We start from the raw sequence: 12,438 nt of genomic DNA, 5'->3' as shown, positions 1-12,438 counted from the left end.
CTTTCCTTCTTAACATATTTTTGAGATTCTAATTCAGAATATCCATAGATATTTTATTCATAATTAATCCAAAATTCTCTTACTGATGGGTTGCCTAGGTGGTTCAGTTGGTTGAGCATATGACTCTTGTTTTTTTTTTTTTTACATTTATTTATTTATTTATTTATTTATTAAAGATTTTATTTATTTATTCATGAGAGACACAGCGAGAGGCAGAGACACAGGCAGAGGGAGAAGCAGGCTCCCTGTGGGGAGCCTGATGTGGGACCCAATCCCAGAACCCCGGGATCATGACCTGAGCGAAAGGTAGATGCGCAACCACTGAGCCACCCAGGTGCCTCTGACTCTTGATTTCATCTCAGGTTATGATCACAGGGTCAGAAGACCCGGCCACACATCCAGCTCTGGGCTCAGTAGGGGTGGGGAGATGGGGGGACAGTCTGCTGAATAGTCTCTCCCTCTTCTTCTCCCTCTGCTCCTCTCCCCACTATCTCTTTATCTCTCTCTAAAATAAATACATCTTTAAAAAGATTAAAAAAATAAAATTCTCTTTTTGATTTTCAAACTTTCCCACATTATGATCTCAGAATATTTTCATGTTACTTTTATCCACTTATATTAACATCTGCTTTCCCCAGTTTTTCACAGCTGTACCTCTCACAAAAATTCAGTCCTATGGATTTTCTTGGTTTTTTTTTAAATTATTTTTTCCTACCTAATTTTCTAATACAACTTTTGAGAGATTATGAAGTACTGTATATTAATATCTCAGACTCCCATGTGAAAAGGCCAGAAAACTAAAAACCTGTAACTACCTTATCAAGAATGAGATTTTATAACCAAGAAACTCTTAAATCTCAATTTATTTGAAAAATAATTATATACATCTTCATATATCTGTAGATTGGGATCTAAAAAGTTTTCATCACGTATAAGTAATATAAAAGAGTAATTTCCTACATTATGTAATATTGCAATTAAAACTATGAAGTCACTCTTATAAATGTATCCATTGGAATTGAAATACTTTATTAATCTGATACCCAATATCATCCATTTAAAAAGAGGAATAAGCAAGCAAGAGTATGAATTTATTATTGTTTCCTTTTCATCTTAAACTCCCATTTCCATTCCATTCCTTCATTCAGAATTTACCCATTATATATCTATGCTTGAAAGTGTTTTATTGATTACCTATCCTATTTCTTTGCATGAAAAGTATGTGTATATATTTAAATTTAATTGATTAAAAATTTCATTTTATTATATGTTTGGTGTTAAATTTTGGATTGCATTTTTGTTATTATTGGTACTAATGCATAGTTATTAAAATAATGTGTTTACACTTATAATAAAAATAGTGTAACGGGAGGCGATAATGTATCTTGAAGTATAAAGGATTGTTTTATTTTCAATAATATTATGTATTTATAGATGAATATTATACAAATATGGGACATAATGTGCCACCACTTCCATTCTTCTTTTTGTTTTGAAGATACAAGCTTGGGAAAAATATAGCAAAGCCACAGATGTTTTGAACAACTGGAGAGGTCAGTCTGAAGTAAAGAGGCAATATAGATACATGAAAATGTTCATATTCCTTAAGTTCCACTCTACAAAATATTTAAAATCAGAAACTTCCATCACCTGCCAAAATACACCATTTCTCTAAGCCATGTTCAAGTTATTAAGATCAACCAAGATATGAAGTTCTATATATGGCTTGTCCTACTTTGTCTATAGCAGACATTCTGATATCAATTCTTTGGATGCTCCCTGTAGTTTGTTGACCTAGAGACTTTGACACCCTGGCACAATGCTGCACAGTAAGATTAGAGATTAATGAGGTAAGGATGGACAATTGTGAAAGGAAACGTTGCTAAGAAAAACCGACTGGTTACCTCCACCAAATGTCTTCTCAGGCAAGTAACTTTTAGGAGTTATATATGTGTTCAAGACTTGAAATCTGATTATCTTAATACCATCCGTGCACACGTACATACCGGAAAATCTTTGCAAAGCCTATAGGTTGCCTGCCTCAGTTTGGAGCTATTTTAAATTGGTGATCACTAATGTTAGTGTATATAGGAGCCAGACAAGTAACACAAGTGGACTAATTCTTCATGGATCGTGAAATACTTTAGCAAATGAAATAGGTACTCTAGTGAATTCAAGAGGAAGTGCCCTAAAAGAGTAACTCATTATATTTGCTATTCAGAAATATGAACCCAGTTTGCAGTTGGGCTTTCCAGAGTTAGAACTCCAGTGTTGTTTTTTCTGTTATTAAATATTTTAATTCTTAATGAATTTGGAAATTCATTCAACATTTGCTTAAAACACCAAGTAGGCTAAACGAAGCATATCTGCAGGCAAAACCTATCTCAGTTATCTACTTGTCTGCCATTATTCCTTCTCTTGATGTTCTCTGCATTTATACTTTGATTTTTCTTATTAACATTCCAGTACATTGCTGAGATTTAGGCTGGTCTTGCTAGGGCATTATACCTGGTTTGTCCTTGGCATTGCTCTCTGAAGTTGAGGTAGTGTCTACTTTCTCTTCACCTGACTTGAGGTCCACACACAAGTGGACAAATCATTTAGGATAATGCATTTTTTGGCATTTGTCTTAAGGGCAACTTGCTGGGTGAGATGTTCTTTTACTTTCTGTCACATATGAATTTGGAACATTTGTTTCTCTTTAATGCCACACAGAGGCTTTCGAAATAATGTCTGAACTTGCTTTGCCTTTCCAAATACTGTGCATTCAACCATCCGGTGGCTTGTGAGTGGTCCAGCCTCTGTAAGCACATTAACATGTAAGCACAGTCCATCAGAACCCCCTCCTCCTTTTTTTTCTATTTTCAGCCAGTCCTGTTGCTGGGGACACCAAAATCTGTCTCCTAAGTCAGTACCACTTAAGGACTTCTTCAGGTTTCTCTTCCCTGTGTGCTACACATATAGTCTTGTTGTCTACGGTGAGTTTTTTTTTCTTACCATTTTGCAGTGAAGCGCATTGAAATTCTTCTTGTATTTACCATTGTCAATATCATATTCATTCCAGTTTTATATACCTACCCTATGAGTTTCTTTTACTTTTCCCTTCTTTCTTCTTTTTTTAATATGCTAGAGGATAACATTTTTTTTTTTGCTTTTTACTTTTTATTTATTTTTATTTTTTAAATTTAAATTCGATCTGCCACATATAGTATAACACCTCGTGCTCATCACATAACGTGCCATCCTTAATGCCCATCACCCAGTTAACCTATCCCCTTCCCCTTGGCAACCTTTTGTTTCCCAGAGTCAGGAGTCTCTCATGGTTTGTCTTCCTCTCTAATTTTTTCCCCACTCAGTTTCCCTTCCTTCCTTTATGGTTCCTTTCACTATTTCTTATATTTCACATATGAGTGAAACCATAAGATAATTGTCTTTCTCCGATTGACTTATTTTACTCATCAATACCCTCCAGTTCTATCCACATTGGTGTAAATGGTAGGTATTCATCCTTTCTGATGACTGAGTAATATTCCATCATGTATATACACCACATCTTCTTTATCCATTCATTTGTTGAAGGACATCTTGGCTCCTTCCACAGTTTGGCTATTGTGGACATTGCTGCTAGGAACATTGGGGTATAGGTGTCCATCATTTCACTACATTTGTATCTTTGGGCTAAATACCTAGTAGTACAACTGCTGGGTCATAGAGGAGCTCTATTTTTAACATCATGAGGAACTCCATACCATTTTCCAGAATGACTGGATCAGCTTGCATTCCTACCAATAGTGTAAGAGGGCTCCCCTTTCTCCACATCCTCACCAACATCTGTTGTTTCCCGTCTTGTTAATTTTAGCCATTCTCACCAGTGTAAAGTGGTATCTCATTGTGATTTTGATTTGCATTTCCCTGATGGCAAGTGATATGGAATATTTTTTCATGAGCTTGTTGACCATCCATAGGTCTTCTTTGGAGAAATGTCTATTCATATCTTCTGGCCATTTCTTGACTGGATTGTTTGTTTTTTAGGTGTTGAGTTTGATAAGTTCTTTATATATCTTGGATACTAACCTTTTATATGAATGTGATTTGCAAATATCATCTCCCATTCTGTACGTTGCCTTTTAGTTTTGTTGACTGTTTCCTTTGCTGTGCAGAAGCTTTTTATCTTGGCTTAATAGTTCATTATTACTTTTGTTTCCCATGCTTTTATAGATGTGTCTTGCAAAAAGTTGCTCCCTCTGTTCTCCTCTAGGATTTTGATGAATTCTTGTCTCACATTTAGATATTTCACCCATTTTGAGTTTATCTTTGTGTATGGTGTGATAGAATGGTCCAATTTCATTCTTCTGAATGTGGATGTCCAATTTTCCCAGCACCATCTATTGAAGAGACTGTCTTTTTTTCCATCAGATATTCTTTCCTGCTTTGTCGAAGATGAATTGACCACAGGGTTGAGGGCCCATTTCTGGATTTTCTATTCTGTTCCATTGATCTATGTGTCTGTTTTTGTGCCAGTACTATGCTATCTTGATGATCACAGCTTTATAATATAGCTTGAAGCCAGGCATTGTGATGCCTTCAGCTTTGGTTTTCTTTTTCAACATTCCTCTGGCTATTTCTTTTTCAATTTTATACAAATCTTAGGATTATTTGTTACACCTCTGTGAAGAAAGTCCATGGTATTTTGACAGGGATTTCACTGATGTGTAAATTGCCCTGGGTAGCATAGACATTTTCACAATATTTATTCTTCCAGTCCATGAGGAAAGAATATCTTCCTATCTCTTTGTGTCTTCCTCAATTTCTTTCATGTGTTCTGTAGTTTTTAGAGTAGAGGTCCTTTACTTCTTTGGTTCGGTTTATTCCTAGATATCTTATGGTGTTTGGTCCAATTGTAAATGGGATTGATTTCTTGATTTCTCTTTCTTCAGTCTCATTGTTTGTGTATAGAAATGTAACTAATTTCTGTGCACTGATTTTGTATCCTGTACATTGCTGAATTGCTGTATGGGTTCTAGCAATTTTGGCATGGAGTCTTTTGAGTTCTCCATTCACAGTATCATGTCATCTGCAAAGAGTGAGAGTTTGACTCCTTTACAAATTTAAATGCCTTTTTTTTTGTCTAATTTCTGAGGCTAGGACTTCTAGTATTTTTTTGTTTGTTTGTTTGTTTGTTTTTTTTTAGGACTTCTAGTATTATGTTGAACAAGAGTGGTGAGAATGGGCATCCATGTGTTCCTGATCTTAGGGGAAAAGCTCTGTTTTTACCCATTGAGAATGATATTTGCTGCGGGCTTTTTGTAAATGGCTTTTTAAAGATTTTATTTGTTTATTCATGAAAAACAGAGAGAGAGAGAGAGAGAGAAGCAGAGACATAGGCAGAGGGAGAAGTAGGCTCCATGCAGGGCACCCAATGTGGGACTTGATCCCAGGACTCCAGGATTATGCCCTGGACGGAAGGCAGGTGCTAAACTGCTGAGCCACCCAGGAGTCCCATGTAGATGGCTTTTCTGATATTGAGGTATGTTCTCTCTATCTCTACGCACTGGAGAATTTTAATCAAGAAAGAATACTGTATTTTGTCAAATGCTTTTTCTATATCAATTGAGAGGATCATATGTTTCTTGCCCATTCTTTTATTAATGTGGTGAATTATGGTGATTGATTTATGAATGTTGTACCACCTTTCCATCCCAGGAATAAATCCTACTTGGTCATGGTGAATAATCCTTTTAGTGTACTGTTGGATCCTATTGGCTAGTATCTTGGTGAGTATTTTAATATCCATGTTTATCAGAAATACTGGTCTGTAATACTCCTTTTTGATGAGGTCTTTGTCTGGTTTTTGGATCAAGGTAATGCTGGCCTCATAAAATGAGTTTGGAAGTTTTCTTTCCAATTCTGTTTTTTGAAGCAGCTTCAGTAGAATAGGTATTATTTCTTCTTTAAATGTTTGGTAAAATCCCCCTGGGAAACCATTTGGCCCTGGACTCTTGTTTCTTGGGAGGTTTTTGAACAGCTTTTGTCCTACCTGGTTATTGGTCTGTTCAGGTTTTCTTTTCTTCTTCTTTTTTCTTTTCTTCTTTTCTTTTCTTTTCTTTCTTTTTTCTCTTCTTTCTTTCTTTCTTTCTTTCTTTCTTTCTTTCTTTCTTTGTACTTCATTCTAATTCAATTTCTGTAATCTGAAAATGTATTATATCATTAAGTTCATACTACAAAGTTAGTTACACTGTCTTGGATTATTACTACTTATTACTTGTTTGTATCTTTTCACCAATTATGTTTTAAACTCTTCAATAGCCAGTTAGGTAATTTGACTCTAACAAATTGCTTTAGAAATTATTAGTTACTGGCCTACAATAAATAGTCCATGAAAGTCTATGGTTTAGTTCACCCTGGCATAACAAATAGATGCTAAAGGATTAAACATTATATTTTTTTTGTTAGAACTCAATGCATTATAAAACTAGTATGATGCATACATCTTGTGAAAATAATTAGAATAAAATTTATAATTAATTAATTTTAAATTATTTTTCTGTCTCTTGTAGTATACATTTCTTTTCTTACTTTTCTTTGAATTATGTTGGGTTATGTATTTTTTTTCAGTCATATTTGGATATGTTAAATCACATTGTAGGGATGCCTGGGTGGCTCATTGTTTGAGTGTCTGCCTTCACTCAGGGTGTGATCCTGGGGTACTAGGCTGAGTCCTGCATTGAGCTCCCAGCGGGGAGCCTGATTCTTCCCCTGCCTATGTGTCTGCCTCTCTCTGTGTGTCTCTCATGAATAAAATAAATAACATCTTTAAAAAATATATCACATTGTAAATGTCAGTTAGCAACTTAGGAGAAATGAAAAAGCAAACTCCTTACTCAAGGGAGAGAACTATGAAATGGTCAAAAAAGAAAGAAAAAGTAATCTTTAAATCTCCAGTATTTATGAATTCCACAGGGCTCTTTTTTTCAGGAAGAAAGCTTTCACACAAACACACACACACACACACACACACACACAACTGTATCAGAAAAGTAAACTTTGGTTCCTTCAGTGTTATGTAGAGATATGTTTCAGTGTGTTTTTGAATAAATGCAATCTAATCTGTTTCCTTATATATCATTTCACTCTTAACCATCAAGTATCTTTCTGGGCTTTTATGACTCAGATTTTTCTGATTTTGTATTCTCATTGAAAAGTGACAGGAAAAAGTCAAGGCATATCAAAGAACAGTGATGACTGATATCATCTTTAAATTTGTTTTACATTTAATTTACATTTACAAACAAATCCTTTGCTTATTACATTAGCATCCATTTAACTTCACAGCAAGGAGAGCTCTCTGAGCTAGCACATAGAAATTAATCTACCTGTGTACTTGTGCCTTATTTAAATTCATAATTATGTAGTGAAATTATGAAATTTTGGGTGGAAGACCATTTTATTCATAAAATCTGGTGGAGGTAATTAAAATTGGAACTTCTTTGAGCTGCAAGGACAATGGCTTGGAGATGTTCTTTACCTTTACAGATAATATACAGGATTACAGTTAACTCATCAATTATGAGAAGTACATTAGCACTCCTATCCAGTATAGACTCCTCTATGAGTGGTAGACTCAATATTTAGGTTCTATTGGTTGGCTTTACTGTTCCCAATAGAATTCATTTCTCAATGTATAGTTTAAGGTTTGATTTAGTGTCTGTTAGGTAAATACAGTAGTAAGTATAAAATAGATCTCACTATTAATATCAGAATATTTTGGACTAACATTGTCTTCCACTCAAATTGTTCTCTCCTGTAGACTTACATTTGATATGGTAATCTGTTAACAACTAAGATTTTGATCAGTTTATTTCTGGGTGCCAATGCTTCACGTTTCCTTTAATGAAACAAGTTTTATGTTGCAGAAAAATATTTCCCATGTGAAAGCTTACTCAGGCATGTTCTGCATCTGCACATCAATGGCTCCTCTGGTTTAAATTGAAAGCACAGATTTTTTGAAAATGAAATACAAGCTTATGCCATAAAGAAGTTGAATAGCTGGACCATAATGGATCAGTAATGAGTCATTAGTGACTAAGGTGAGAGAAATATTGCTGTAAAGTAATAAATGACTTTGCAGTACATGCAACATTCAGCAAGAAGCAAATGCCAATGGAAATCCAGGTGCCAGGGCTTCCTGTGAGTTTACAAACTATTCAGAAGAACACAAACAATTTGTATCCTAGAGTAGAGGGAAAAAAAAAACGGAGTTCTTAAATCCCCAATTCTTATTTAGCTTAAGCCACTTAGGTGGTAGAGAAAACAGTTAAGAAAATTGTGTAGCATGCTGATTACATGTTGCTCTTTCTAAAGTCAGGCATATAATCATATTCTAAAACGGTTGCCAGCGGTGCTCCTTATTTCTTTCAAGCTGGTTCTCTTTTCCAAAAGGTTAAACAGAAACCTTACATTCTCTGACAGGGTATGTATGTCTAATTCTTAGAGGTGCTTAGTATGCTCAAGAAATATTTGTTAAAAGCAAGAGTAGCTTTAAAACTAATTTACAACCAGTTTAACGAGAGTTCTGCTTGGTTAGAAAGGATGCAAACTGTGGAAATAGAGCAGGAATCTGCAAGGTCCTGCTGTGACAGACATTAGCTTTCATTTTGGATAGTAGAAGAGTCTGAGAGGTCCAAGAGAAGGTGGTAAGAGACAGCGGGGAAAGCAGAGAGACACTAGTGCCCAGAGAAGCAACTATTTATAATTCAGGAAGTATTTCATTGTTTTCATAACCAGTATTGGCTATCATGGCATAATAACTACACAACATCAGAGAAAGACAAATGCCATAGGATTTCACTTAGATGTAGAACATAAAGGCAAAACAAGTGAACAAACAAAAAACAAACTCTTAACAAACAGTCAGAGGGAGGTGGGTGAGGGATGGGTGAACTAGGTCAAAGAAGAGATTAAGAGGTACAAGCTTCCAGTTATTAAATAAGTCAAGGAGACAAATGTACAGCATAGAGAATATAGTCATTAGCACTGTAATACACGGTGGGAGATGATGACTATGCTTATCATAGCATTGAGTATTACATAGAAATTGTTGAATCACTATATTGTACACCTCAAATTAATATAACATTGTGAGCCAACTAAATTAGAAACAAACAAAACAAAGGAACTAAATTTCAACACTGAATGAATGAATGAATGATATCTTCAGCAACACTGCCCATCAGATAATTTTCTAGTGCTGATGTTACCACATGACATTGTCACCAGATGTCCTCAATGAGGCTAATGCTTTTTGATTGATTGATTGATGATTGATTGATTGATTGTAGGCTCCTTGCCCAACGTGGGGCTTGAACTCAAGAGTTCAAGAGTCTCATGCTTTACTGACTACACCAGCCAGGTAGGTGCTCCTGCTGTTTTTTGTTTTACACATTTCCTGTTTCATTCGCAGAGTAGAATGGAACATAGAGTCTGAGTCAAGTTGGGTGACATTTTACCAAGCTAGCAAGTAGCAGGGCAGGACTTCAGCACATAATATATTTTGCCATACCCCGTGCTTATTGGACTACCTCTGCTGGAGAATAATAGGCCCCCTAAGAGAACCTGGTATAAGGGCTCCCAGTCCAAGTGAAACTATAGAAGTAGAGGACTGCTCAGGTACGGGGGGAGAAAAGGGAGAAAGCGGACCCCTAGAAACCTTTGTAACACTTTGTCTTTTACGAGTCTAAAAATAAACTTCAGGTATATTATCCAATAAAATACACCGTATAAAATATATTTAAACAAAGCTAGTTACGGCAGGTTGTTCAGGGGACATAGGTGCTCTAGACAGAGAGGTTCCCTAGTAAATGAAGGTGAACCACAACTGAATTTACTGGAGATTCTGTGAAGTCAGCTTCAGAGCTAGCCTGCCTCAGTGTGAATCCTAACTTCACCCTTCAGTAGGTGTGAGACATAAAGCACCTAACCTCTCTGAGCCTCTGTTCCTTCATTGTAATACAGGGTTAATTGTCTTCATTCAACTGCTGTGAAACTTTTGTGAGATGACTTATATTTGTTTTTTGTTTTGTTTTGTTTTTTAGATGACTTATATTTGAAGCTTGGCACAATGACTGGCAAAAAATAAGTACTAAATAAACATTAGTCCTTACTATTGCTATTTTTCCATAAGGAAAATGTAAAGAGAAGTTTTCATAGCCTTAGCTTTTTGTAGCATGGATATTTGACTAATATTGGTTGAATGAGTGACCAATGAGTGATAAATGAAAGTAATATTTTCTTGACTTTGTTCTGTTTCTAGTATGATTTTCCACTGGTAATGAAATATCCATCAGAATCAGGATTACATGATCTATTTTTTCCCCCCTGTCAGTCTGTATTTCTAGAATTATTTATATATAATCTGGAAGATAGTAAGTTTGAAAACTATGGTAGACTATAAATTATAATCATCTTATAAATGATTAATTCTAAATATGCTTCATTTTATATAGGTGTACCTATAAAGTGTGTAAATTAAAATATAATGTAGTATAACATGATTCTGTAGTGAGGCAGAGTGTATACAGAGACTTAATTGAATTATAGCATACAGTAATATTTAGTATTTATGTGCTATGCAAATCAACAAGAAGCCATGGGGTACCATGAAATATAAGACATGATCTCAGGCCTGAAGAGCATCACTCTAAATTACCAGATAAGACATTCTTATTTATTCATTTATGTAAGCATTCATTCAATTAATTTACGAACATTTACTGGGTGCTTGCAATGTGCCATGCTTGCTCAGCATGGAGGTACCATAATAACAAAATGATATTCTTGCTTTCAAGGTGCTCCCAGTCTTGGAGGAGATACAAATATAAATAGCTAATTAAAATGAAATGTGATAAGTATTATAAGAATGAGATGGAAACACAAAATAGAATGTCATAGATTATGAAGACAAAATTTGAATGTAACTGGCAATGAATTTGGTAAGGTTCATAGACTAGAAAGTTAAGACCCCAAAAGATGTTTCTGAGGCTTAACGAATACATTATAGTAAATGATTATAAATGATTTTAGGTCAGCTGGAAACAGAAAATATTCCTGGAGGAAATGGATCTAAAACAGATCTTAAAAGAGTAGAAGGGAAGGAATGGATCACTTGATAACAATAAATCAGTAGTTTTACGTTCAATAGTCCATTTTGACTATCCACCTGCCAAGTGAGCTATGCATGTTCTTTACTTTGCGCCATGAATCATCAAATCTTCAGTGTTATTTGAATGAACTCTATGTTGCTCATTGTCTAGAAGGCATCCCTGGGATTTGGTCCTTAATACTGGCTTTCTCTTCTCTGTTTGAACACTGTCAGGGATTGGGTCACTCACTTTCTGCCTCTTTTATATTTATATTTAGAAAGTGTCCCTCTTGTAGGCCTACTTATTTCTCCTAGTTTTCTCTCTAATTTCATAGACTATCTGATACCCTTTTCATTAGATAGTCCTTAAAAAAATGAAATACCACTACTGTTTCGGCAAAAGTCCTCTCTTTTGTATACCAGGCATCCATGACCTCTTCGGCTTTATCCACATGGCACAGTTTCTAGATCTTTGACCATTTGGAGGAGATAAATAAAGGTACGAGGAATATTTTTTCTTTAGTAGCAGGGATGGATTTAAGACTCTTAAATCCTTGGAATATCTGTCCACCTTGCTGATGATTCTCTTTAGAATTAGGTGCCTGTAGCACTACTTTGTCCCCAGTTTCTTTCTTTATTCTCACCATTTTTAATATCCCCTGTCATAGTTCTCCATTCCCTGTTATTATTACTCGGCCTTTTTAGGTAAATTGTCAGTCTTATTGTGGTCATGATATTTTACTTTTGACCATAGTAGTTGGTTTATCAGGAAGAAAAGAGCTAAAACTCAGTTGCATCTATTTCTTCTTTTGTAAAATTAAGAATCTTGGTTAGATAAATTTTGCCTTGGCTCTAAAATCCTGATTCCATGTGTCTATTATCTTATTGGAATAACTATGGACATCAGAAGTAACTATTCTCCTTGCTGACTGTCCAATATCTTTTGATATTTTAAATAAATGCAAAATCAATTTTATACAACAAAAATATAGATAAAACAACAGTAAAGATAATTCTTAGCTGAAGCAATTATTTTGATCCTCATTCTTGGTTAGGATTTAGTAAAGTGTATGTAATTTATAGCAGCAGGAAAAATCAGTAGGGGGAGGAGGAAAGCCAATATGACCTCATGATGAGGAGCACAAAAATCGTTCTCTCATGAAAGAGAAAAATAAAGACCGATAAACACCACTCCATAGAGTAATTGACATCAAGAGAAAGAAAAGAAGACCATTGGTAAATAATGGGCAGTGCTACTACCTCTTGCCATCTTTATTTTGTTCATGACATGAATATAGTCC

The sequence above is a fragment of the Vulpes lagopus genome, chromosome 17 (genome assembly GCF_018345385.1).
Source record: "Vulpes lagopus strain Blue_001 chromosome 17, ASM1834538v1, whole genome shotgun sequence".
Lineage (NCBI taxonomy): Eukaryota > Metazoa > Chordata > Mammalia > Carnivora > Canidae > Vulpes > Vulpes lagopus.
Note: the sequence above shows the minus strand (reverse complement) of the source record.